Source organism: Protopterus annectens, chromosome 16.part0 (assembly GCF_019279795.1).
Source record: "Protopterus annectens isolate FY-2018-M chromosome 16.part0, PAN1.0, whole genome shotgun sequence".
NCBI classification, from domain to species: domain Eukaryota; kingdom Metazoa; phylum Chordata; order Ceratodontiformes; family Protopteridae; genus Protopterus; species Protopterus annectens.
Genome location: NC_056750.1, coordinates 457,070,406 through 457,096,568, shown reverse-complemented (window position 1 = coordinate 457,096,568; position 26,163 = coordinate 457,070,406). Strand labels below are relative to the sequence as shown.

Below are 26,163 nucleotides of genomic sequence, written 5' to 3'. Positions count from 1 at the left end.
GCCAGTCACAAGTGGAGCCCCTCACAGATCAGTCTTTGGACCGCTCCTTTTTGGCATTTACTTCTCAGGAGTCAAGGCCAATGTCAGTGGTCTCTGGCTGACTAAATTTGCAGATAATTGTAAATTAGGAGCTGTCACTGAATCTCACACTGACACAAATGTTCTCCTGGAGGGGCTGACATAGACAAACAGTTGGTGTCAGAGCCACAGGCTAAAACTAAATGCCAAGAAATTCATAATAGCACCCTTTGGGAAGTCATCCATTCCTGGTAACTATCATATTGACAACACACCCCTTAGAGCTGACCCAGTAGTCAGGGACATAGGGACAAACATAGATAGTAATCTAGCTTTTGACCATCATGTGTTTACAGTGGTGAGGAAATCATTCTATGTTGCGCAATTTATAATAAAAGGTATGGCATCCAAGTCCAAGGAAGTCATTGTTTTACTGTATTTGTATTCATCAGACCTATCTTTGAGTACAGTGCCCCCTTTGGTATGTACCTAACCAGGCATATCCATCAATTGGAATGTCCACAGAGGTTCCTCACTAAAAGAATACAGGGTGTAAGTAAAATGTCCTAAGCAAACTGCCTCAAGGCCCTGTCCCTGTATTCTGTCTCCTACAGGCTTTTGAGGGGAGATATATGCCTGGCATACAGGGCATTGTCAGACCCCACTCTGAGGGACCTCCTGCATATCCACAAAACAAACAGCACCAGAATGACCTATTCTAAAGACTTAAACCTTGCCTGTGATATAAATAGGACCTGCTGGAGAGATAGGCATGTATCCGAGAGACTACCCTGTCTATGGAACAAGCTCCCCATCCATGTAAAGCAGAGTTCCTCCCTAACTCAATTCAAGTGCAACTTGAACAATTGGATGGGAAACTGGAAATTCATCCCTGGTATGGCACCTATGTCTTTGTGGACACAGGTAACCTGTAAATGGTTCAACTCCCAGGCCCATGCTTACACTTATCAAGGGTATCAGAACTTGTCAGAGATTTGGGATGCATGGCTAGGCTTAAAAAGCACCATGTGGTTGTTAGCCTAGTAAACACCTGTGAACCTATGAACCTATGGTGCCACAAATCACCATGGCCCCCTCCCCTGTGGAGTGTACACAGACAGAGGCCATGTATTACAAAGATGTCAACTGGGTTGAGGAGTCCTATGTAGCTTGAGCACAGCTCACAATTAGAGGAAATCTGCTAAACACTGGTGAGGCTGGAGGTTCAGCATATCCTTCTGCAGGCTCCTTTTATGTGGGAGATGTATGACAGTACACCAGTGTTAGTGTTGCTGACACTGCCACTGCATTTATTTTATTTATTTATTTTACATTTGTTTACTAGGAAAATCCGACTGGACAAAATTTCCTTTTTCAGTGGCAGCCCAGGGAGAAAAGCTCCACATTTACAAATAACCGTAGATACATTTACAATATACAGATACAAATACTGACTGTTTTTCTTTGTAGACAGGATACAAAGAATAGCAGTACTATGATTCTAAGTAAAAAACAAGCAAGTTATGTATACGTATGCTTAGTAGAGATATACTATTCCAATACCAAAATAACAGGTTGTGTATCATCAGACTGAGCCATGGCCAATGTGCATGCTGATATCATTAGCCACAGATGACATACTGATATCAGGAATGTGCTGTCCCAGTGGTCTGAACCATGCACCAGTAGAACTTGTGACAGTACAAAGTACAGGCTAATACCAAAATTTGTTTACTAACTGTTCACATTTGTTTGTTTCTATACAGCATTATAAATACAAATTTTCCAAAAGGTTTAACCTAGGGAACTCAACAGCATTTCAAAGGTTCTACCCAGATGAATTTATCTTCATAATGAAATGCTTCCACTTTAATCCTCAACCAGCTGAACCTCCTAATGAACAAACATAGTGTATTAAAAGTGTTTTTCATACACTATTTTCCTTGGTCTGTGTCATTCTCCTCACACCATTCATCTTTGGTTACAGTGCAAGGGTATTTTAATAGGCAGCTGGTTTTCTTAATGTATGCCTCTCCGTAAGTCCAGTTTCTTATTTTAAGTCCTGATTCCATAGTTTCTTAATGTGGTGTCACACAATATGGCATTCTTGTTTTATATGACACTGATATATATTTATATGAGCACCCTCTTAGCTTACAACTGTTTCTGAATCAGTACTGTAAGGCACCACACTATCCACACTAAGAGGCACTACTTTGCTTATCCTACAGTTAGGGACATGTGCACTCTATGCTTGTGCATAGAGATTGTGAAGTTCATACCACCACAAAATAAATTAAGTAATTTTTGGTAACACCTCACTGTTGCACTATGATAACTGTCACATTATGTTTGAACATACATCCACGCATACAGGCCTATCATTTAATTCCTTTAGTGAACCTGTGTGAGTGGACATGGCTCCCTCTGGTACAGGCTAAAACAGATTTCATGCTTGGTATCCAAGGGAGAGTAGAATTTTCTTGTTCTTCCTCCACAGGGACATTTGGGATTACCTTATGGACCAATATGATGGTTTACCATACAAGATGGAAGCATGGCACAAGCCTGCCAGGATGGTGAGTGATGCTATTGACATCATCCATTCTGGTGAGCAGTGCAGATATTGTTACAGTAACCTATGGAAGAAGCCCCCTGACCTGCTTAGATAGTGGAAGGTTAGGGAAACACAGTCCCAGAGCTTTACTGTAAGTATTTATTTCTGTTTTCCTTTTAACAGGTCATCCAGTGTAATGAGTTATTCCTACTTTTATAGCAGCTAAGCAGCAGCAAACTGACATGGAGGGATGTCACATGAGGTAAGAGTACCTCTCCAAGCAACAAGGTGTTAATGTGAGGTACAGCTGCAATTTTATGTGCAACATGGGTGGACTAATTTGTTCTTTCATTTTTCTCTTCATTCTGCAAGTCCAGTAGTAGATGTGTCAGAAAAGCAACAGCAGCCAACTCAACCTCTGACAGCTCAGGTGCTGCATCCCCAATGATTATCAGACACAATGGAGATCATCCTGCTGAAGTAGACCTAGGTGGCTCATTACCAGCCTCTGTGGCTACTTCAAAGGAGGGAAGTTGAGGATCTTCTGACAGTGGCCTACAGGGATCTTAAAATCCTGGGAGGAGGTAAGGAGGCTGGACTTGTCCAAGATGCATCAACAGCTGGGCTCCCATCTCAGTACTAAGTAGTACCTCCTACAGCAGATGGTTGAGTTGTGTGATAGGCAGGCCCCAACCATTAGGTCACCAGAGGGGCAACCAGCACATGATGCTAGCCACAGTGGTGACTGATGCTTCTGTAGGTCGACCACTGGGCCAGACTAGCATCTGCCATGTACAGTACTCTGTCCTCCATCCAGGTGTTTCCCTGCTTTATGTGTCATTCCCCATACCCTGTTTGATGTCTTATGCTGACCATCACCAGGTAACTTCCCTCTGTCTTAATCTACTGTTGTCACCTCTAGTGTCACTACAATCCTTGTCTGTACTCGCCTGTGTTTTATGTTTGTTACTCTGCCCCAGCAATCTTCCTTTCTCAGTTCCTCACTACCTTCCCCAGCTACCTTTCATATTCTAATAAAAAATGGAAATCTTTCTCAAAAAAAAAAGAACATTCTTCCTTCCCCCACCTGTCATTCTTCATGGCTACCCTCCTGTGTTTTTTTTCTGCTAGTTATCTCCCCTTTTTCACTCTGTTTATATGATGCATTGTGTTGGCATTTTGCTGTGCTGGGCTTGCTTGGGCATTCTGCAACTGCATATTTATTAGTGAAGTGGCACTTTGTGGTACATGTGAGCTCACATAGCACTAAGCATGACTGCCTACCTTACTTGTGATGTCAAACACACCAGTCACTAACATTTTGCTAATGCAGTTCCCCAACTTCACCTGCCTACTGCTAGTTCCATTAATTTATTTTGCTGTTCATTTCTTCGACTACCTGCTCTGTGGAAGCTCTGGCACATATCTGAGTGGCTATGGACCACATCACTCTACACGATGTTCATTGTTCAGTGTTACTGACAGAGCAAACTCAAAGTCTCAAAAGAAGGTACCATGCAGTTTGCCATAAAAATAAGGAATGTCATACTCTGATACCATAAAACCATTATCTAACTGGTGAGTGAAAGAGATTAAATAGTTAACTGATTTAATCAATAGTGGGGGAGAGTTCTAAATTCTACCTGTTCTATACATAACACTCTTGTTCTTTATCTTTAAATTGGCCACATTTAAGACCATGAGGCAATTCTTGTTCCTTTTATTCATTTCTTGGAAGGTAATGGTGACCCTAACAAATGAAGACCATTTCATTGTTATAACACTTACAGATCAAAATTATATTATGCCTAAGTCACCTAAATGATATACAAAATAAATTGCAAACCCTCAACTTAACTACATAAACTAGATGCCAAACATTACTGATCCATCATACTTATGTATTCTGTATTCTCTCAGGTTTCTGAGTGCTTTTAAGCTGTAAATGTAGCGAGGTCCCTCGAATTCTATATGGGGGTCCATATCTCTCAACCTCTAAGTTCAGAAAATCTGGACAAAGCCAAAAATATTTGGGGGGGAGACAAAGGCTCAAAATCAAAGACAAAGTTTAAATATTGCTCTTATAAACTTAGAAAGATGCTAGAATAACATTTTTGGCACATATTTTCTGAAGGATATGAAGTCTAAAACTCAAATATACGTCATTATTTAGAGACTTCAATCCTAAATGAATTTGCCAGAAAACTACTTTTATGTCGAACAGACCAAGAACATAAGGCAAAAGTCTGGAAAGTTGAGAGGTATGATGTGGTCTATTGCAAACTTTAAACAGGCGTATCAAAATTTCCTGATCTCTAGTAGTAAGATGGTTAAGAATATACTTCATAATGCTCTAGCACTTTCTAAGTGTAGATATAACCTAAGCCTCAAACAACAAATCTGGATCAATAACAATACCTACATCTTTACCACTCTTGGAGTCAGGTATAACTTCTTTATTAATGACATAAGGATATATGTTGTTAAACATCTCAAAATCAAACACATTGTACTTGCTAGTGTTAAAAAAACTAGACCAGATATAACTGACATTTAGCAATGTTCAGGTGCAAAGCACTTGTTTATGAACCCCAAAATATTATGTTACACAGTATCAGCTGCCTGCCTGATATCACTTACTTTGGAAAATCAAAATGCAAATGTGCTTAGTCAAAATGCACAATATCTTGTAACTACATTGCAACAAAAGCTGCCAATACCAAAATCTGATGAAAATGTAATTAAAATGTGGTTCAGATTAGATTATATATTCTTGGCAATGGTCTTATATTATTATTGTTGTTGCTGTTAATATAAACACTTGCCAAAAGGGACTAAACTGTGCAATTAAACAGGACACCTCTTTACGTTAAATTATTAGTCTGCATATGTGAAAGACGTACTCCATATGTTCTTGCTCTCATTTAAAATTTGCAAGTTGGGTAGATAGGCCATGCGCTATATGTTTCAAGTTCTTCATACAGAACATGTAAGGGTATATTCTACATATCACTGTGCATAATTACTTCTGATGTCAGTGCTTCTCTTCAATAAGAAACTGCTATGCTAGCTATTACCAACTTAAATTTGTAAAAATAAAATGAACAGTTTTTGCTTAGCACACAAAAGATCTTTCTGTGCCTTTAGCTGTTCTAGATCTTGCTTTGTAATAGTAAATGCTTTCAGATGGCAATCCCAGGATCAGTGCCACAGTGATCAGTGGTGCCCTGCAGGCAAAAAGACAAGAAACAGCACGTGTTTTAGTCCAAGCACTGACAAAAGTAAAATAATTCAACAATAAATCCCAGAAATCCAAATACTGACAAAGGTAAGATAAACATAAATTAAAGCTCAGAGTAATGGGCAAATAAAAATAACAGCTGGTCACTGTTCAAAGCAAAACAGAAAGCAATTCAGGCAGAAATGACAAAGAAGCAATAATGAACAAATGGCAGCTAGGCAGTCAGATGCTGATGTCTCATCTCCCAGTAAAAAGTGTTCTGACACTGCCAGATGTTACTGTTCTGTCTACTAATCTTTTGCTTAACTTCCCTATCCTTACTTTAAAATTAGAGCATTTTGATATTTCAGTAATGGAAGTGCAATAATTTAACAATAAAAAACAAAAAAACTTTTTGCTGGAACCTAGAAGAATAACTGACATTAAGAGTTTGAAATCTATATTAACCAATCAGTTGAGTAAGTGTTCACCTTTTCAGCTGTTTTATGTAATGAAGTACTAATTAGTATATATTTAAGAGTTCTATGCCTTTTCAAATGGCACTGTAACCAAATATATAATTTTGCTTCACAAGACTCGATTATAGCAGAGCAACTGGCATTTGTTTCAAATTTTATTTATATGAGCAAGCTTCCTAATAAATTTAGCACATGCTCTCAGATCAGCAATGAAGATACCTTCACAAAGAAAGGTGAAAATCTGTATTGGTATATAAGGGGAAAGTGGATACCTGAAGCCATCTCCCCTGAAGCTCCATATGCTGTCTTCCTACACGTCTTATTTATTTGTTTATACTTTGTTGACTGGGATAGTCCCACTAGACTAATGGCCTGCTGTGGAGACCTGAGGTGGTGTTCATACTGACTACGGGAAATTTAACCAGGGTGCTGGTGAACTCCCTCTACTCTTTACAATAAGTGCCATTGGATCTTTTATATCCACCTAAACTACCACTTATTCAGGAAGATGGGGGCTTGGTTTAATTTAATTTAACAAGCTTCAGATGAGCAGTATTCTTGAAAGCTAAGCTTGGTTTTCATTACTGCTGTAAATGCATAATATTGATTATGGGAAAATCATTTAACCAGGCTAATGCTCTTCATTCACTTTTGCTTAGTAGGTCTTAACCTGGTTAACAAAAGAACACATTAAAAACTAAAAACACTGGTACAGGGAAATGTGGCTATATCACAAATGGCATTTTCAGTAGGCACTGTCAGAGATACAAAACAAACAAACAAACCCAATAAAAATGAGAATACATCCTGCAGAGAGGGACCACTAGCATAACTAGTTAGGTTGAATTATCACAAACCAAGGTAGGAGAAACTTGCCATCAAATTAGAAAACAAGGCTAATAAATACTTCCCATCACTCTGTATAACCAACTCCAAGGTTAGTACTGCGGCTCTGAGAAAAGATTATTCTCCAACAGTCACCATGGAAGGAAAGAGCAATTTTACTTGTCTGCCACAGTGACAACTCATTTTGACAAAATCAGAGAATCACAAATTAAACAGTTGTGATTCCCACACAATACATTCCAACGTACTGTACTCATTTGAGACTGATCAAATGCAATAGACTAATCAAATGCTTTTCTACCAACGAACTAATTACCTTCATTTCGCTCTCTGCAATTTAGTGTGCTCCTAGTGATGAACGATAAAACAAGGTAACAGACTGGCAGAACAACTGCTTTGTGATAACGAGTCTTAAAAGCTTATGTTTTGTAAATAAAAGGAAAACCGTACCAAGAAACTGGAAACAGAAATATTTTTCATCATGTCTTGGTATCCTGTGCTATGCAATGCATCAAAATCATTCTAAGTGCCTTGAGTTACACTATGCATCCGAATCATTCTAAGTGTTTTTTTCTGTAATTTAATTTTATATCACAAAATGGCCTTGATTGGAATTGCCATAATTACATGATTTTATTTTTCAGTTTTTATTTGTCCTACTCCTGCAATGCAGCTTGATTCCCAATAATATGACACAGCGTCAATGTAATAAATGAGGTGGTTTATTTTTGCATACTTAAAATGACAAAGCTGTCGATCACTGGTTTCAACAGTGCTACTGTTTGTCTGTTAAAAAATCTTTTCATTATACATTTAAATGTTCTTCTATGGAACTAGGTAAATTGCAGGTTTTTTCTAAGCATTCATAGTTGTAATTCCCAAGCTTCCAGACCCTTCCCCACATTCTTCCTTAGGTGTCAAAGTGGTCAAGCAAATCTAGCAGCTCTGCTTATTTAACTTTGACGGATAGTTGTCACTTCATTCGGCAGACAAGTCAGGTGAAAGTTCCATTGCATACACCACAGTGTCCTTAATTTTCTACAGTTATGTGGACTAAATCAAAACTTCATTAGCCAAAAAAAAATAAGCATATTTAGCAATTTGTTAATCAAATATTACATAATAACGTATCCCTGTTCTTCTAATAGACTTCTCCAATAACTGTTTGGAAGAATCATTTGAGCTGTTATGTATACTTTTAGCACTTTAAAGACCCCAGCAAGACACATTCTCAAGATGGAAAACTGTGTAAGGTGACTAACAGACTGAAGACCATAGAAACTGAGTTGCATCTATTGTCTCATTCAGGATGAAAAAAAATTCTTTCTGAAACAACATATGATCTGAGTAAGAAAAAAAAGAGGGTAAGAACTCCTTGATCTATGACAGTGAAAAGAAATGGAATTAAATAAACTGAAAGGTATTGAGGGGTTCATCGGAACTAAATTAAGTGTAGCCAATACATAGTGACAAAAATATCTATGTAGTATATCAAACACTGAGATTACACTCCAATATCACAAAAAGGATACATTTATTAAGTGCTTCCCCACAGTGAGACTTGCTCTTAAAAACCCTTAGGGGAGCTTAACTAAAGTTTGTTAAGCACCCCTAAGTACTGTCAAGACTGGATTTCACTCTAGGGACATTGTCAGCTTACAAGGGCTAGCAGCAGAAAGTAAACCAGCTTTTAAAAGCCATTGAAACTTCACTCTGCCACAATTATAAATAACTTTTAAAGCTCTTCGTTCTTTAAAGGATCACTCCTTTTATGTCTGTTGTCTCTTTGACAGCACCGATGTGTTTTACTGTCTTGAAAAACGCTTTGAAAGCCAGTAAAACACTTTGAGCTTCTATACTTTTTTCTGTATCTGGTGACACATGGAGCAGATAAAGCCTCATGCACTACAACGAATTATGATCTTGTCTCTGATCATAAACAACTGTGCCCTCGACATGGATGCCATGGAATTATCACTTCTTCAGCTTCACACTTGAGATGAGTTTCTTAGCATCCATGTCTCAGATATATAATATGCCAGATATGATCAGAAACCTGATCATAATCCTCTTTAAGGTTACCTACCCTGCAGGGTAGAGTTGCTCTTTAACCATGCATTGTTGTTAGCTGTGCAGCAATTACTGTTGCTAACACCCTATAAATTGATCACATTTTTATATCCCTGATGGCATCATCTCTTTTATGAAGTACATACTCATTTTTTGAGTGTACATTCACCGATTACCATTTTATTCATAACAGTAAAAATGTTTTGATTATAATCTGTTAAAATATTTTGCTGTTATTCAGATATGCAACTTTCTTTTAACCAGGGTTGACATATTTTCAGATGTCTAGTGTAGGACAAATATAACTAAAACATGAGATTCTGTAGGATAAACCAACTCTCCTTTTCCTGAGCACTACATATGCCAGACTTTGTTTCATTTTATTGCCAAAATTAATCGTTGCTATGTAAGGTGTCAGTTTAGATTATCTACTGTATCATTTTTAAGTTTCCAGATACATTATCGTAGTTGTTACAATATCTAGCAGATAGGTAAAAACATTTCTCCATACAACATCAAGAAGTCTGACATTTTCTTTCTTTTTTAATTATTTGTTTCCTACCTGACAAAACTGCCCAAATCAGGTTTGTCGGAATAAAAGAGAAACAGGAGCAGGTAGCAAATCTACTTTGACTTGCTTATTCTTTTCACAAAAATCACCAAACTCAATATAGACTTCTTTAAATAAACTCCTATATGCTGACATTATCTCTGGGTAATGCTGAACATTTAGAAGATGATACAGACTTCTTTAAACAAACTCCTATATGTTGACATTATCTCTGGGTAATGCTGAACATGAAGAACATATGTCATGGCGATTTCTGATATTTTCACACACATACTCATACTGCCACTGACATGAATTTTTCAAATGTGCAGTGTTTATTAAACAAGCTTTAAAAGTGTACACACTGAGTTATTCATAAATATGCATATATACTACAGAAAAAGTAAAAAGAAGTTATGTCTTACCATAACGTTCCATCTGTGTTGTCAATCTTCATCGATTCTTGACTGATGGGGGTTGCAGTTCCGATCCTCGGAACAGATCCGGTCATTATATAGCTCGCGCCAACTGAAAAACTCTTGAGCTAATAATCTACCCATAATGCCCCTCTCTACATTACCTCAGATCGAGTTTGCAGAATTACAGAACAATGGAAGGAAACTAACTCGAAATGAGGAAGCCATGTAAAAGGAGTGTCCTAACAGAAGACAGCAGATCACTCCACCAGGAATCCACAGGAGGGGGAAGGAGGGTGGGATGCCAAGAATAGATGAAGATCGACAACACAGATGGAACGTTATGGGAAGACATAACTTTTCTAACTGATGTTGTCAATCTTCATCTATTCTTGACTGATGGGACAAAGTCCCCAGTTCCTTTAGCTCCTGTGTGGCTCTATGGAAGGATATTCCTGAGAACAACAGAACCAAAGCCGGCTCTTCCCCTGGAGACCAGATCCAATTTGTAATGAATAATACAGGTATGCAAAGTATCTCATGTTGCTGCTGCGCATATTTCACTCACGGAAGCTTTAGAATGGAAGACAGCTGAGGTTGCCATAGATCTAGTAGACTGTGCTTTCACCGGGATTGGAAGCTTTAGATTCTTTTTGTTATAAACGAAAGCAATACAATCTCTTAACCATTTTGACAAGGTAATCTTAGAGACAGATTTCCCTAAGGTTGTGCCAGAGAAGGAGACAAATAATTGTTCTGATCTTCTAAATTCTTTAGTTCTGTTGAGATAGAAACATAATTGTCTCTGAACATCTAACAGGTGTAAGCAATATTTGCCTTTATTAGAAACATTTGGAAAGAAGACAGGTAAGTCTATATCCTGATTAATGTTGGACTCTGACACCACCTTCAGAAAAAAGGATGGATTTGTCCTGAGTGTAACTCTATCCTTATGGAAAATTAAGGGGGCTTTGAACATAAGGCTTGCACTTTGGAAACTCATCTTGCAGAGGTGATAGCTATAAGTAAAAGCTTTTTCCAAGAGAGGAACTTCAAGTCACAAGTAGCTGATGGTTCAAGGGGGGAACTACTAGTCACTGCAAAACAATAGTCAGGTCCCATGATGGTACAGAATCTTTAAATGGGAGCTTTAAACAGATAGTTCCCTTGAGGAAGACCTTACAAAATCTGTGAGAAATGAAGGGTAGATCTCCGGGGCCATTACGGAAGTTAGAAATGGCTGCTAGAATAACCTTAGCAATAGAAGCGGAAGCTCTCCTACCAAAAAGAATGGCCAAAAATTCTAAATCTTTTTCCACTGGGGCTGAAAAGGGATCAAGGCCATTATTGCAAGCCCAGATTAAAAATTTCTTCCATTTACTGAGGTAGAGATTTCTGGTGGATGGTTTATGAGATGCCAGCAAAATGTTTTGTACTGAGAATGGAATTTCATTATGCCTGGCGACTACCAGAATTGGAAGAACCAAGCAGTTAGCTTGAGGCTCTGAAAATTAGGATGCACCAGTCCCTGATGGTGAGATAGAAGGTCCAGAATCCATGGACAGTGAACTAAATGAGGCCATAGGAAGGGAAACCAAATTTGTTGAGGCAAGAAGAGTGCAATGAGGACTACTTTGCTTCTCACCCTGGCTGCTTTCCTGAGGAAAAGAGAGATTAGAGGGAAAGGGAGACAGGCATATAGGAGACCCAGGGGCCAATTGAGGAGAAGATAGTCTCTTAGGGACTCCCCCGAGGGGGGATTAGGGCAAAATAGCTTCTGCACTTGTTGTTTTGGAGTGAAGCAAAAAGGTCTCAGCAAGCCTGGGCTCCACATATGAAAGATCTTCTTCGCTATCTTGGGATTGAGAGACCACTAATGAGGCATTAGAATGCATCTGCTTAGTTTGTCCGCTATCATGTTTGAACTCCTCGGGCTGTGCATTGCTATCAGAAAGTGGTTGGAGGCAATTGCCCATTGCCACACTCGGGCTTCTCAACACGGGGGATAGGATTTGGTTCCATCTTGCTTGTTGACATACCAGACTACAGACATGTTGTCTGACTGAATTGCAATCATTCCTTGAGGTAGGGCAGAGTGAAATGCTTGCAACGCTGGTAGCACTGCCCTCAGCTCCAGAATGATGATATGCAGATTGGCTTCTATCAGGGACCACGTGCCTTGGACTGTTTTCACATATAATGCTCCCCATCCCATCTGGGAGGCATCTGTGGTCACTACTATGGCTTTGGGTTGAGAAGGGACAAAGGGGTGGGCCAAGAGAATTTGTTCGGATTCCATCCACCAGGATAGATCCTTTTTGCAGCGACTTGTGATAAGTATGGGGTGGTTCATTAGGTGGATTAGAATGGAACACTGATTTGCAAGAAGCCATTGCAGTAATCTCATGTGAAATCTCGCTAATGGGACCAAAGTGATCACTGCTGCCATGGGCGCTAATGCTTGAAGCATTAGCAGGGCTGGTACTTTGTTTGAGGACAGGAGAGAATCAACTTGAGATTTTATTTTCTGTAGCCCCTGGGGAGGAAGACAGGCCAAACAAGAGAGAGTGTTGAGATGAGCTCTGATAAATTCCATATCCTGAGAAGGGATCAGTTGTGACTTTGTAAAGTTGATTGTGATGCCTAGCTGCAGGAACAATCACACAGTGAATTCTGTCGCCTGAAGCAGTAGATGTCTGGTGGAAATGGTGAAGAGCCAGTCATCTAGATATGGAAACACCCAGAATCCGTGCAGTCTCAAATGAGCTGTTATTGCTGCCATACATTTGTACACCCTGGAGGCTATAGTGAGACCAAAGGGCAGCACCCTAAACTGATAGTGACTGGCTCCTAGCTGGAAGCAGAGGAACCCTCTTGAGCATGTGTTCATTTTTATATGGTAATATATGTCTTGAAGGTCTATAGAGCACATCCAATCATTTTCCTCTAGAAAGGGAAGTATTGACTGAACCGTGATCATCCGGAATTTGGACTTTTGAACAAATTTGTTTAGAATACAGAGATCCAGAATTGGTCTCCAGTCCCCTGTCTTTTTTGGTACTAAAAAGAATCTTGAGTAAAATCCGAATCCTATCTGGTCTAGTGGGACTTCTCGGATGACTCTCCTTCGAGCAGCTTTTGTATCTCTAAGGCTGCTTGGTCCCTCTAACTGGGTGGAACATCAGGGAGTCTTGTTTGAGCTCTTGGATAAAGAATGAAGGGGATATAGTAACCACTGGAAATAATTCTTAGCACCCCATCTGTGGTTATCTGTCACCAGGGTGTTGGGTACAAAGAAAATCTTCCCCCGACTGCCTCCAGAGGCAAGTAATTGGGTCTCCTTTCAGGAGCGCTGATAGGGTTGTCCAGAGAAGGACTCCCTGGAACCCTGGTTCTGCGGGCCAGCTCTACCTCTAGGATGGAGTCTTCCATTAGAACCCCCCCCTCTGCCCAGAGGGGAGTCCGTAAGATTGTGTATCCTGGAATGCCCTCTAGGACTTCCTAAACCACATCTTCCCACTCCTCTTATTCCTGGAAAAGGCTTGTTGAGGAGCAGAAAAACATATGCCCACTGCAGACAGACACACTTGGACAGAGTTTCTTTAATGTTGGGGCCGAACAACAAGGATCCGTCAAATGGAGCATTGACAAAGGAATACTTGAATGGCTCCACAGACTCACACAGGCACATCCAAGCATGTTGTTGAATTGCAACACCTGAATCTGCGGACTTGGTTGTCCCTTTGACTGCATGTGCAATTAGCCTCATGGACGGATTAGAGATAGACCCCAGGGTAGCTAACTGGGAGGCCACTTTTTCTTGGACTGCTTCAGCCACTGGTCCTGCTAGGGTATCTGACAGCTCCTTGACCAGATCCCTCTTGAGTCTAGTAAAATGTGCCAAAAAGTTCAAGGACTTAATGGTAAAGGTTGATGATGCGTAAACCCATTTCCCAAATCTGTCCATCGCCCTCGACTCCCTGTTAGGGGGATGAACAGTGGAACTTTCCTCAGCCAGTTCCTTTTTAGTGGCAGGTGCTATCACCATGGCATCTACTGCTAATCCTTTCACCCAGTACTAATGATCCTTGAGAGCAGAAATATTTTATCTGGTCTATGTGGAATCAGTTCTATCGAATCAGGGGCCTTCCAAGCATGCTGGGCAATCAATTTAATGAGATTATTAGAGGGAGGGGTCACCCAGAAAGTAGATGGGTGAGCTCCAAAAGCTTGGATGTACAGAGACTCCACAGAGGTAGGGTCTTTGGACTCCCAGTCACCCCTCTGTTTAAGGATCCCCAGAATGTCTCCAAAGGAGACGTCTTCTGGGGGTAACTGGGGGGAACCCTCCCCCTCATCAAAGTCTGTGTCCTTGGTGACAGACTCTTCAGGAGAGTCCATGTGTTTCCTCTTACACAATTTCTTCTGAGGGGGCTCTTTAGTGGGTATATCTGATGAGGAATTGGAAGAGGGATGACCCTTGGTTGGTATGTCTTGCATCCTTGGAGCTCGCTGTCCCAGTATGGAGATTGGTGGCAGCTCCAGGTAAATAGGGGTCAAGGGGTGAGACTTCGGTAGCACATGAGCCACCTAGGATGAAGCGGTGGCCAAGGCCCTCCCCACTGCTTGAAAGACAAGCCCCACCCTGAGGAGAGATGGGAGCCCAGAACTGAGACATACAAATTCCGAACCGGAGTCACACCCCACCTCGAGAGGTCCACCTGCAAAGTTGGAGCTGAGAAAGGGCCTGCAGCTGGCGAAGCCCAAAGCAGTAAGGTCAGCTCCGAATAAAAAACAGGAGTCAGCTCAAACCCTCTGGACCCAAAGGTGGAGGCCCGATCCTAGGGACCCATCAGTTCTGAAGGCACCAAGAGAGTTAGAGCTGAGCTTAGAATCGAAGACAAGGAAGTTATCGGAGACGAGGCCATAGGAGTCTGTGTGGTTGCAGTCAACAGCTCTAAAGCCTGCAAAGAGGTCAGAGGAGGACTACATGTGGGGGTACTGGGAGAGAAATCCCCTGCACCAGAAGGGGGAGTGGCTGAGAAGATGGGGGGAAGACCCCTAGCTGTCAGAAGATGATCCACCAACCTGACTATATCAACTTCAGAAAGACTGCTGGTGGAGCAAATGGACAAACCCGAGGGAGATTCAGGTCTCTCTATAAAAGTGATAGGAAGTTAACCAGAATGGGGTTGATTGATGGAGAGCATGCTGTCCTAGGTATAAAGAAAGATTTGTTCTTTGGCACCGAAGCAGGAGGTTGAAGCTGTGGAGCTGCAGGAGATGTTGGTACTGATGTGGTAACTAAAACAGTCACTGCCACCATTGGAGTCGTTATTGGAGTCGGTGTCGTGGTTGGTGTCAATGGCACCATGGTAGAGGTCGGTGCTGAGGACTCAGTGTATTCTGAAATTTTCAGAACCTTAGATTTCATTTCCGAAGAGGAATCCACTGAAGGGTGTTTGTGTTTTTTAGATGTCAGTGTTGATGGGGACATCGGCACCAAATGAGCAGATTTTATCCCAGAGGCCTGAGGAGACTAGTCGGCCTTGGACAATGCTTCCTCAAAAGGGGCCTTAAGAAGCCCTTTAATGATTAATTTATTTCTATGTTCCACCAGGGCTCTATTACTGAAGCCCTGGCAGTTATAGCACTCTAAACCAAGATGAGAAACACCCAAGCAATATACACATTTGTCATAACAATCCGAGTTTGGCATTTTTCTGCTGCAGTCTTGGCACTGTTTAAAACCCATGGTCGATTTTGATTTATCTGTCATTACAGCCAGAAAGGTCAAAAAAATCAAGAAAGAGAACCTTGAGAAACACACAATCACTCAGTCGCAAAAAAGAGAAGAATCCTACCAACGTTGGCAGGAGACATTACCCAACGGTAAGGGAAAGAGAAGGCAGGAGAAACTACCAATTATGGTAGGCAAGAAGTACCAAAGGGTACAGATTAAAGAAAACAAACACTCTCACAAAAGAGAAAAGGGTAGACAAGGTCCACATATTACAATGTACATTAAGGAAGACAAAAAAGTCAGAAAATTGTCATAAAACTTCTAAAATGTACTTAGCTGCAAGAGAGAGTCAGCTGATGCGTCTTTTCTATAAGAGTGACAAACAAGATCTGAGGTAATGTAGACAAGAGCATTATGGGTAGACTATTAGCTCGAGAATTCTTTGGCTGGCACGAGCTATATAAAGGCCAGATTGGTTCAGAGGATCGGAAACGTAGCACCCATCAGTCAAGAATAGATGAAGATTGACAACATCAGATCACCAGTTTATATATAACAACAAAAAATTCTTAGAATAATGCTTTTCTCTCTGAAACATGTAACTGTAAGCAACAGTCACCATAAATTAATACATACACAAAGCAAGGAAAACTATTTATATCCAAAATAGTATGCTGTTTTCCAGGATAAATCATCTATTATGGTTATGTGTATTTCAGCCCTTACCCAAATATATAGCGTGATGGTAAAGGTTTCATTTACGATTGGTGTTTTAGGAAAAATAGTAGTAAGCAACTTTAATAAGTGCAATGATATTTTGTCCACTAGATGTCACTATATAAGAAATTATCCCTTTTAGGAGTCTTTTTTTCTTTTTTTTTTTTTTTTGAAAACATATTTTGATTACACATAATAGCAACAAACAAATAACATTGCAAAAGTATGCAAGAAGTGATTTAAAATGTCAAGGACACATACTGTGTAACAAAGTGAAATAAGTATTAAAAGACAGAATGGCTTTTTCATCTGTAATTAATACAAGACATCCAGCTTTTAAACTGATGCTCACTTCTTATTCTTCTTTTTTAAAGAATGTCAAAACACCTTCATATAACTTCTGCCATATTTGTCAACTGCTACATAAAAATACATTCTCTGATACATTTATTATTTACTTATGTGTGTATATGAACCTTGTCTCTTGTTGACTGTCACTGTTAAAAGTGACACCCCTGACTCCATTTATAAAAATGAGAAAAGGGGTTGTGGATCAATGGATGGATTTAATTGAATTTATTTTATATTTCGTTGACTGAGCTGGACTTGATGGTTAAAGTCCATTTACAGACAGGATTTGAGGAGAAAGGTGCTAGTACAATTACATAAAACTAGAGAAGTAGCCTTGTACTTATGAAACATAATATATAATAAGCCACAAGTAAAAGTATGCACTAACTGTAATGAGTAACACAGGTTTTGAATACTCACTGAAGATGCAAATGTGTTTGTGTGCACAATTAGGAAACATCCTGAAGAAATATTCACAGAGACAAAAAGTAGAATCCAAAGATTTGAAAAACATGGGCTAAGGCCATCACTCTTGGTTATACTGGGATACTGCTCATTAGGGATGTCTGGTTTTAGAAGTAATTGTTAGATGTATAATAAAGCTTTTAGCATCTATATTATTGAAGTAACTTTAGCTCTTGCCCACCACTTGGGATCAGTTGCAATGTACTCAGTGTTCCAACAACTCCTACCAGGAAAGTAGATTTGCTTTGAAATACCCACCCACCTCTCTATATAATTAATTGTTCATTTCACGTGGGCTCAGTTTCAAACTCAGAATTTTAATGGCAAAAATGGCTATATCACTGTAATGTTGTACTCCTGCAGATAATTTAGTGTACTGTAGCAATAATCCAATCATGGTGTAAGTTATGCAAAGATATTAAAGCCATTTATATTTTGACCCTTATACCAAATCCATAAACCAGAATGAGAAAATGGCTGATAATCCATGCCCAGCCATTAATTACTGGTGCTGTACTGAGGTGCTTTTTGTTTTATTTTAGTGGACTCATGACAATTTAAGAATATTGGGGAAACACGCTGTCATCATTCTTTTCTGCGCTCTTTCTCATCTTTTTTCAAGACATAAGGAACACAGCTGCACCATTTTTGCTTTATTTCCTGAAGTTAAGATGAATGTAAGACTGACAGTTTTGCCATCCAACCACAGGTTACCTTTTCATTTAGAAATCCTTCCTAGGTGACCGGACACTCAAAGACTACAACTGGTGTATACTGAAGTGCTTTTTTTTATTCTAATGTTCTTCTCACAACATTTTAAGGGTATTGTGAAAAAACACATTGTTATTTATTTTGTGTGTGTGTGTGTGTGTGTGTGTGTGTGTGTGTGTGTGTGTGTGTGTGTGTGTGTGTGTGCTCTCTCACATCCTTTTCAAGATGTGGGGAAAACAGCTGAATACTTTTTTCTCCTTTCTTTCTTGAAGTTAAGAGGAATATTAGATTGACAAGTGTAACACCCAACCACATGGTGTCTTTTCATTTAAAAATACTTCCAAGGTTGAGAGAGGGGAGAATATCACCTGAACTGTTGCAATACCAGTAGGTTTTATCAGTTATCATTTACTTAATTTTACTCAACCCACAATCTTGGAATCTAATTTATTTTTTACAAGTCATTGTTGTTATTACATACTCAGTTGTTACTACATAAAGTACTAATAATCTGCCATGTTGCACTTTAGAGTTTCACTATAACTTATAACCTTGCCTGAATACTTATTTATTCATTTACTTAACATTTGTTTACCAGGGAAGTCCGAATGAACAAATATGCCCATTGCCTGGGGAGAAAAGCTCCACATAATAACAACATAACAGTCAGTATTTTAAATAATAGTGAAACGATCAGAGAAATTATAGTAATAAATCACATAATAGCATATTATCACAGTTGAAGTTAGTAATAAAGCTAACAGGATCACTTAGCAATACATAGTTTGACAGCTACACTTAGTATCAAGAAATCATTCAGTGGAGTAGTGTCTCAGAGATAAACAGCTTAATATACAATGGAGTAGTGTCTCAGATATATCTGTTTGGTACTGTAAATTATTATGCTTAATGTTGTTATAATCACATGTGATCAGTAAGCAAATAGAGACATACTGAAAGTGGAGAGTAGTGACAGAGAGGGTGAGGATGGAAGTAAGTAAGGTATTCAGTAAGCATAGAGATATGGTGAAAATGGAAAACAGGAAGAGAGAGGGTGAGGAGGGGAGAAATGGGTCATATATATATATATATATATATATATATATATATATATATATATATATATATGTAATGTTTTATATAAATATGTTTTAGATTACTGGCACTGCTGAAAAACAATTGTCTGTACTCTTTATGTTGTACTGTAGCATTGAACACCCTGTCATTAGTTACTGCTGTAAGAGCTAGGAGTCTTATTAAGGACTGCTGTACTGTGAATATCTTAGTATTCAGCTACTTTGGAACAATTAGAAAATACTAAGTTTTGCTGTATTGTGAATACCCTAATTTTTAGTTAAAGTTGTAATAACAGGAACTTTATTAAGTATGGCTGCATTGTAAACACTTCAGTTTCACATACATTACCTTAGCAATCTGTTAAACTGTATTTTTATATTCCACTTAATTATGAATTACCTAGTTTTTAATTAGAGCTATAATACCATGAACTTTATTATTACTGCACTGTGACCACTTCAGTTCCTCACATAATACCATAGCAATTTGTTAAATGGTACTTTAGAGGTCAATTGCAAGACTACACCTGTTTAAACATGTTTTAGAGTGCCAATGCTGTTGGAATACAATTCTTTACACTCTTTATGTTTAAGACCTAAAAATTCTAAGTAATGTTGTACTGGACACACCTTAGTTTTCAGTTCCTGTTGTAAAACTTAGGAATCTTATTAAGCCCTATTGCATTGTGTACACTCTTAGCTTCCAGTTAACAGATACAAGCTTATGAACTTTACAGTACTGCTGCATTGTGAATATCTCAACATTCAGTCACTAATGAAATATTAAAAATCCTATTAAGTACTGTTATACCGAGCACATTTTAGTTCCCATACAGCACCTTTCTCATTCTAGACTCTGAAAGATTAGATTTGTTTTTATTGTGTTCTGTTCTAGTGATATTAATACCAATGCCTGTGATAGTTAGACTTTGGAACACTCAAGTGCATATTATACTTGCTGTCTTTAACTCCTGTGTCATTAATTTCATTCTGTTTTTCTGTAATGAGTATCATTAAACTTAAGAGAAACTAGCAAATAGCCTCAAATGTCTATTTAACATTGTGTTGGTTACTGTTATCTATTAAACACAAATTTATTTACATTGCGATTTGATCTACAGTTCTTTTACCTTAGTTATCTTACAAAATTAAATAATTTTGCACTCTTCAAATACATCCATCACTATAGACAATTTAAGTACTTACAACTGGGAAAATTTAATTAAATATAACATTTTGACACAGCACACTTTATGTGAAGTATATATTAAAACTGATAATAACAAAAACATAATGTGTATTAACTGTACAATGCTACATCAGCTGTATAATATTCTTGATGACAAACTAATGAATACTGAAGACTGGGCATATCCTTATGAAATATAACTTAATTTGTACAGTCTTGGTATGATGACTTAAAAGATCTCCCACATACCGATATAAATCCAACCAATTTATTGGACGGTAGAAATGAAGTAATTAGTACAAAAATAATAGCAACAGAAAAAAAATGCAAACAAAGAAGAGGAGAACTTCTGCTTCAACATCTAACTCATATAATGTACACAGTATGACAATAGGTAAAAGAAAACACAAGGCACCTACAAAAAAAAGAGAACTAGCAAGGTCAAATCATACACATATGGTAATACTCAACATATAGAGCATTACATCATACCTGGATAGTTCAAATTCCCTTGTTACAACAGAAAACAGTTATAACTGGAAAACAAAATCACTCATGTCTTACTTAGACAAAAATGAAAATCCAGAAAATGTTCACTTGTTCTCTTTTTCTAGCAACATTAGGTCTCATGCTGTAAGTTCACTACCAGAATTCAATACCACAGGCAATTACGCTGCTACACTTGGTGAAGACACATGTACCCACCAGGTAAACAAGGATGCTAATTTATTGTTAAATAACTCAGCGGGTCTACTTTATTTACGCAAAAGCATAAAACCGCGAATACATATGGATCGAACCATATGCATCGAAAGTGCAAGCTGTCAAAAACTGTAAATGGAAATCTCCGTAGTTGGAGATTTCTATTTACTTCAATGTAGTGCGACCTCGAAGTTGGTATATTTAAGTAGCGAGGGGTGTGGGGGGGTGCAGTGGGGCTTGCCCCCCTACCTACATTTTTTTTTTGTTTTTTTTTCTATGTATTTTTTTTCTTTATTAACTTTCGAACATTTAAGAGTTCGATGCATATGTGTCGGATCTTTATGCATTCGAACTTTTGAACTTTCGAGTTAATAAAGTAGACCTAACTTAGTCTCTACAAATCATCTGCTAGTATTATACACAGATGTTACAATACTACCCACAGAACCCAACGATAGACTAAGAAAAATTAGTCCAAATAAAGTTGAGGATTTTCTCAACAATACAAGAAAATAAGGAAAAGAACATTAGACAGGCCTAACTTAAATAGATCTTCTGAGCTCACTTGTATGTATAATAAACCGCATAAAAGACTATAAAGGCTTATTTCTGTAACCCAAATTATGTCACTCAGCAAAAATATTGAACAAACAGTGACAACTATATAATCGATGAACTAGAGAAATCAACTTTAGCTAATAAACTGAGAAACTTAGCTAATCAGGAAGCTAAAATCTGGCCTTACTATAACTCAAAGGTGAATAATGAGATACTAGTACTGAATGACTCTGTTTAAACTATTATGCAGAAAGTTGAGTGACATCAACAAATGCAGAGTGATTATCAGGTCTGAAATTAAGCAATATTTTGCCATTATTGATTAAACTACTTTAAAGTGGATATAATTTCTCACAAATGCTCATTCACTATGAAACAAATTACCTCAACCATACACCTTTCAACCACATGGAAAAATTGCGCACTAGACATTTTGGAAATCCCGCAGTCAAACACGGTTGAGGTTACCTACATTGATTTTCTTCCATTAAAAGGCGGAATAATTATATATTTACAAAGGCATTTTTTTCAACAAGTGGTTAAGGCAGCTGTCTATAGAATATAACTTACATTTGATGACATACTGGTAAGAAATTATCTGGGATCAACACGTATTCAAAAGGCATCCTTCACTTAAAACTGCTACTGCGTATGCTATGTTAACAGCAAGATTAACATTCTAAAAACTTTTTTTAGGAATATCAAACCATTTGAAAGCAATAATTCAAAACATAGAAGATCTTATAATACTGTAAAGGCTTACTTTTGTAATACCCACAGTTAAGGGATAAATCCCATGAATTGTACAAAATAACTAGAAGTGAAAACATCAATAGTACTTCTAGTGTACAAACATGGGACAGCTTTAACTGATTTTTTCATGACTATACAAAATTTGAGTGTACAAGATCTATAACACATGATGGGGGGTGTCCTATAACTATTAGATTAAAAAAATTCAGTCAGAACTAGATTACATTAACAACATTCTAGAAATATTACTAGTTGACCTGAAAGGTCCTGAAGGTATAGACATCAGATTACTTCTTTCTTACAAAATGTTCTCCATGGATTCAGAACTCCACCGTAATTTTATCTTAACTTTGGACAACTTTCTTAATTATCCCCAACTGATACTGATGGGGATATGAATTATCCTAAAGTAAACTGGTAAAATTACACTTCACAATAATCAATTTAACAGTAATTATAATGATTTCTTACAGTTAAATAAGTGAACAAACTAGGGAATATAACATTCTAGATATCATTGCAACCAGCTGTGAAAGAATGATACAAATGATCATACTAGACAACTATTGGTAATTCAGATCACAATTCAATGCTCTTTGATTTATTGTTTCATAGGTTCATAAGTGTTTCCTAGGTTAACAACCACAAGGACCCTTTTAAGCCTACCATGCACCCCAAATCTCTGACAAGTTCTGGTACCCTTGATAGTATAAGCAGGGACTCGGGAGATGAAGCATTTACAAGCTACAGCTTGGGAGAGGAGCCATTTACAGGCTGCATCTGTCCATTTGAGACATGGTTGCCAAACCAGGGATGAATTTCCTGCTCTCCATCCAATTGTCCAAGTTACACTTGAATTGGGTTAGGGAGGAACTCTGCTTCACATGGCAGGGGAGCCTGTTCCAGAGAAGGGGTAGTCTCTTTGATACATACCTTTCTCTCAGGCAGGTCTTATTTATATCACAGGCAAGGTTTAAGTCTTTAGAATGAGTAATTCTGGTGTTGGTTGCTTTGCAGATATGCAAGAGGCCCATCAGAGTGGGGTCTGACAATGACTTGCATGCCAGGCATAGATCTCCCCTCAAGAGCTTGAAGGAGACAGAATACAGGGATAGGGCCTTGAAGCAGTCTGCATAGGACATGTTACTTACACCCTGTATTCTTTTAGAGAGGAATCTCTGTAGACCTTCCAGTTGTTGGATATGCCTGGTTAGGTACATAGCAAAGTGGGAATTTTACTCAATGACAGCTCTGATAAATGCCGAACACAGCGGTCCAATGACTTCCTTGGACCTAGATACCATACCTTTGTTTATAAGTTACACAACATAGAAATATTTCCTCACTACTGTAGACATGTGATTGTCAAAGGCTAGATTACTGTCTATATGTGACCCCAAGTCCCTGACTAATGGGTCAACTCTTCTGGAAGTTTTGTCAATATGATAGTTGTGACATCCCCACTCTGGGCCAGTAATCAAGGAGCCTGAATCCTCACCACTGGCACTGGAGAGGGACTTTCACTTGGAATAAAAATGGACACACCCATTATTTCCAGATGCAGCTCTCTGCATCAAACACAATTTCCCATAAGAGCACACAGGGAACATACTCAGTCCGGGGTTTGGATTTCTCTATCTGTCTCCCTCCAAGCCCCCATTAAGACTTCCCACTGGCACAGCTATAAAGATGAGACCTCAGCCAAGTGTCCAAACCAAGTTCTCCAGCATCCTCTCACCCTCTCTGTGAAACCAGTGTTTTGTGTCCCTGACACACACACTCTTTGAGATTTTATTTACACACACACACACACACACACACACACACACACACACACACACACACACACACACGCATGCACACACACCTAGAAAATGTTGGCACAGATTTACTAGCTATGCCCCCTTCTGCCCAGACAATAAGGTAATTAACCAGACAAACCAAAACCAGCTACTCTAAGGCTATTGCAAGGGTATCTAATTATACTGAGTGAAATTAATATTAATACAAATGGTAGTTTGACCAACAGCAAGGCTTTCAGGAGTGGACAGAGCTGTCACCAAATATATATAAGTACTCTCAGAGATTAAAATATTCTCTAAAAGACCACCCACAATGAAAAGTTTAAATATATTTAATAATAAATAAGAAAAGAACATGAAATATGGAATATCTATTTACAGTAAAGACCAGAATTTCAAGCACAGGAAATATTAAAATAACACAGACGAATAGATTCACACAGATACAGAAAAAACAGTACTTAACTAACCTCACTATATTTTCCTGACTAATCAAAAGAATTACTAATCCCCGGATCACATACTTAAAGCAAAGCAAGATGACAACTGGTGCCAGAGCCATGGCATCAAACTAAATGCCAAAAAGTGTATAGTCATCCCCTTTGGCAAAAACAAAGTGTCCACAAATTACCACATAGATGGTAATCCATTAAGTACAGAAGAAGTAATTAGGGACCTGGGGACCCAAGTTGATAGCAATCTCTCATTTGACAACCACGTGACCAAAGTGGTTAGAAAAACATTTTATATAGCCCACCTAATCATGAAGGGATTCACATCTAGATCAGGGGAGGTCATCGTGCCTCTTTACTCATCCCTCATCAGGCCCATAATTGAGTACAATGCCCCTTTTGGGATGTACCTTACCAGACACCTGCAGCAACTGGAAAGACCCCAAAAGTACCTCACCAAGAGGATCAAAGGGCTCAAACAGATGCCATATGCTGCCCGGTTAAAGAAACTCCAGCTCTACTCAGTGGCATACCGCCTGTTCAGAGGCGATCTGTGCCTGACGTATAAAGCCATGTCCAACCCGGAATTAATGGACATGCTGCACCTCAGAAAATCCAAATCCCATCGAACTATGCGCTCGAGAGACTTGAACCTCAGCACTGAAATAAATAGGACATGGTGGAGGGACAGATTCATAACCCAGAGGCTCCCTTCACTCTGGAATAAAATCCCAGTCCAGGTTAGGCAGAGTCCCTCATTGACTCTCTTCAAGAGGAATCTTGATGAGTGGATGGGAGATCGTAGGTTTACCCTGGGTATCACTTCTGTACCACTGTTAGACAGAGGCACAGTATACTAACCTCGAAAAAGGGCATAGCAAAATAAATTTAAAATGGGTAGCGAAAGCCAAACACATTCTGGCTAGGCTTATAAATGCCCTAGGGCAGATAGCCTAGTATGAACCTATGAAGTAGTTGAGGGTCCTTCTCTGTCATGTTACAAAAACAGACTGCAACAAAATTTCAGTCTCACCTAGTATTAAAATAATCATTTTTAGTGATGGACTACAGAATGATATCATGTACATCTGATCATCTGACTTCTGGTTCCCATGTTATCCCCTTGGCTAGAAGCTGTCAGGATTTAGCACATATGTATCAGTAATACATGCACACAGAGCTTTGCTATGATCCTGAAAGTCATAAAACAATTTCAAACCTCCACCCTTCCAGAGTTAAAAAGAAGTTATGTACTCACCATAACGTTCCATCTGAGTAGGTAACTTCATTTGTCATCAACCTGTGGGTATCGGATCCAAATCGGATCCGAGCCGGCAGCTTTATCCAGCTAAGATCTGAGCTCCAAGCTCCTCCCCCTTACCCATAACCCCCTGCTATCCCTCTCTGTCCTCAGATCGAGTTTGCTATAGTATCATAGAATACTACAAAACCAAGGATCAGCTAACATCCTAACCTGATGTCATCTGG

General features: G+C 38.8%; 1 long non-coding RNA gene across 1 annotated transcript in view; it reads right to left on the bottom strand.

Moving 5' to 3' along the window:
• Positions 1-5,016: 5,016 nt before the first annotated feature.
• Positions 5,017-26,163, bottom strand: part of LOC122790461 — a 496,227-nt gene continuing 475,080 nt past the window's right edge. The window contains exon 5 of the long non-coding RNA XR_006363022.1: positions 5,017-5,802. This is a non-coding gene — a long non-coding RNA (uncharacterized LOC122790461). The remainder of the gene's footprint in view (positions 5,803-26,163) is intronic.